This window comes from Lipotes vexillifer, unplaced genomic scaffold (assembly GCF_000442215.2).
Source record: "Lipotes vexillifer unplaced genomic scaffold, Lipotes_vexillifer_v1.1 scaffold371, whole genome shotgun sequence".
Lineage (NCBI taxonomy): Eukaryota > Metazoa > Chordata > Mammalia > Artiodactyla > Lipotidae > Lipotes > Lipotes vexillifer.
Genome location: NW_006786304.1, coordinates 1808802 through 1811984, shown reverse-complemented (window position 1 = coordinate 1811984; position 3183 = coordinate 1808802).

The window sequence follows — 3183 nt, the reverse complement described above, 5'->3', positions numbered from 1 at the left end:
TCCTGCTGATAAGGAGTGTAGGACTAATAAGGGGTTTGAGGAATGAGGCTGTTCTGCATTTGATCACAAATACTCACAAATTCCAAGATGAGAACAAGACTTTGGGCTTAAGGATACAAGACAAAAATCAAGAACAGAGTTATGACAAGAAGGAATATAAATCCTAGCAAGCACAAAATAATAATGCCCAGGTAAGCAATCCCTCCAACATAGACCTTATTCCCGACAGAATCCATGAGAAGATATTTCTAAGAGATTAAATCCAGGTTCTTGTGATGACACTTGTGGGAGCCAAGTTGTCTAATTATGTCTAAGAAGGTTTTTTACTTCGATGTGGTATTAAAATATACATAACAGGAGCTATTGGCCACTACATATACTCCTCCTTTTTCTGCTATGTAACCCAAAGCAATCTTATTGTCTAGTACTATTCTGGCTAATGAATCTAGGGCCTTTTGCTGGCAGGTTTTGGCTTGAGCTGTCTTGTTTGCTACTATTCCTAATGTAAGAGAAAGACTTTATAGTTACAAGAGGAGACCTTGCAGCTGGCAGCTCCAAGCAGACATTGTTTTGATGGTATCCTTGAAGCTCACGAAGTTCAGAAAACTCAAGTTCTCAGTAATACAGAAATGTGTCTGAAAATGCATCCACAATGACCACCCAGCTCTATTTTGCATGCCTGAACCACAATTACTCTATTTTTACTTTTAAATGCATTCTTTTCCTTCATGGTTAAAGCAGATGTACAAGGTATGTTTGATAGGCCACAAAACAGGGTGGTCATAAGCATGGGGAAAGGAGATTGGAAGTAGGGAAAAAGATGAGGTAATTGGCATTCTGCACAGTTGTATGTGAGTTACATGCTTCTTCATGAGATGCATGTTCAAAAATGGAGGTGGTTAGTACAATCTGAGGGTGGAGTCTTTGGCTCTCTGATGTCAAATTGTCATTCATCAGACAGCTGCACAGGCCCAGTTTTAGGGTCGGTGGTTCCAACCAGTCTTAGCTGGCTCAAACTGGACAAGAGCAGACTCCAGTTTCCTGGAAAACAACTTAAGGCCCTGTTACTATAGTGACCCATATGTCAGAGGTGTTACCTATAGGGGTGATTAAGGCATCAAAAAAATAAAGCAAACTTGGTCAGTGAAGGCAAGTTAACAAGCAGAGGTTTGTTTGTTTTAAAATATTTATTTATTTAGGCTGTCCCAGGTCTTATATGCAGCACACGGGATATTCGTTGCGGCACGGAGGATTTTTAGTTGCGGCACGTGGACCTCTTAGTTGCGGCATGCAGACTTCTTAGTTGTGGCATGTGGACTCTTAGTTGTGGCATGCGTGCAGGATCTAGTTCCCTGACCAGGGATCAAACCCGGTCCTCCTGCATTGGGAGTGCGGAGTCTTAGCCACTGGACCACAAGGGAAGTCCCTGTTTGTTTTTTTAAACAAGCTGTTTCCTTAGCTGCTGTTCTGTAAGACAAGTTCAAGAATTTCTGTTAGTCACCAATTTCTGTTAACCCCCTGGGCACAGTTTTAGTTATAGCCTTACAGCTGGGGTAGGCACAAGCCACTGAATCCACTTGTGAGCTATTAATAGGCCTGCACTTTTTAAAATTATTATTAATAACAGGCCTGTACTTATAACCATGGTCTGTGCGAGGCTTCCTGGGACTGGCTCATCTCTTTCAAGCACAAATAAGGTGAAAGGGTTTGAATCGTTAGGTAACCCTAGGGCAGGCGGTGAAAAGACCTGCCCGTGTTTATCTTCCCACCAAAGGGAATCGGACTCTTTACTTTTGTTAAGTTTATAGAGTGGGGAAGCCAACAGAGAAAAATTAGGGTCTGCAGTAGCCAGCCAGGCCTAGAAATTCACAAAGCTGTTTCCTATTTGTGGGTCAAGGAAATTCTTGGGTTATAGCTTAATCTGTTTGGAGATAATTGTATTCTTTCAATACTTCAGTTATGACCTAGGTAATGAACAGTGTCTAGAGATAGTTGTTATCTTTCATTAGAGACTTTATGTCTCTTTTCAGCTAACTGTTGTGGCAAATAAATAGAATCGTTTATGGACGCCTCTTGGAGAACTGAGCACAGCAAGAGTTCATCTACATATGGTAAAAGAGTTGATTTCCTGGGGAACTGGAAGGTGTTTAGATCTTGGTGGAGCACTTGAGAGAAATAAGAAGGGGCCTCTGTGGACCCTTGAGACATGAGTATCCAAGTATATTGTTGATTGTTCAAAGTAAAGGCAAATAGATATTGGCAAATAGATTAGCGCAGGGATGCTAAAAAAAAATAAGCTAAACAAAGGTCTACAGCAGTGAACCATTTTGAGTCTTGTGAAATTAGTGACAAAAGAGCGTGTGTGTGTGTGTGTGTGTGTGTGTGTGTGTGTGTGTGTGTTTGGAACAACTGGGAAATGGGGGATAACGATCTTGTAAACAGCTTCCCACCCATTAGGTTTTTTTGTGTTAAAGGGGCTCGTACAGGAAATGACTAATCCCTGGTTGATTAGATCTTGATTGTTGGTGTGAGACCTGTATAGATTCAGGCTTTAATGAATATTGAGGCAATTTAGGAAGAGGTTTAACCACATATTTTATAGAATTGTGCTTTTTGTTCTCCCAATGTCAGGACTAGAAGTACCCGTAGATCTGGGGGCACCTCTGTTACACTAGAGGATTTTTGTTGTAATTCTTGCTCATCTATATCAAGGACAGATTATAACAGACATAAAAGATCACATTCAAGCCATAGCCTGCAAAAGGCCCTAGATTCATTAGCCAGAACAGTACTAGACAATAAGATTTTTTAGATTATATTTTAGCAGAAAAAAGAGGAGTATATGTAGTGGCCAATAGCTCCTGTTATGTATATTTTAATACCACATCGAAGTAAAAAACCTTCTTAGACAAAATTAGACAACTTGGCTCCCCCAGGTGTCATCACAAGAACATGGATTCAGTCTCTTAGGAAGTACCTTCTCATGGATCCCGTGGGGAATAAGGTCTGTATTGGAGGGATTGCTTAAACTCTGTACTATTGTTCTGTGCTTGCTAGGATTTATATTCCTTCTTGTCATAACTCTGTTCTTGCTGTTTGTCTTGTATCCTTAAGCCCAAAGCCTTATCCTCATCTTGGGATTTGTGCATATTTGCAATCAAATGCCTAACAGTTTCATTTCTC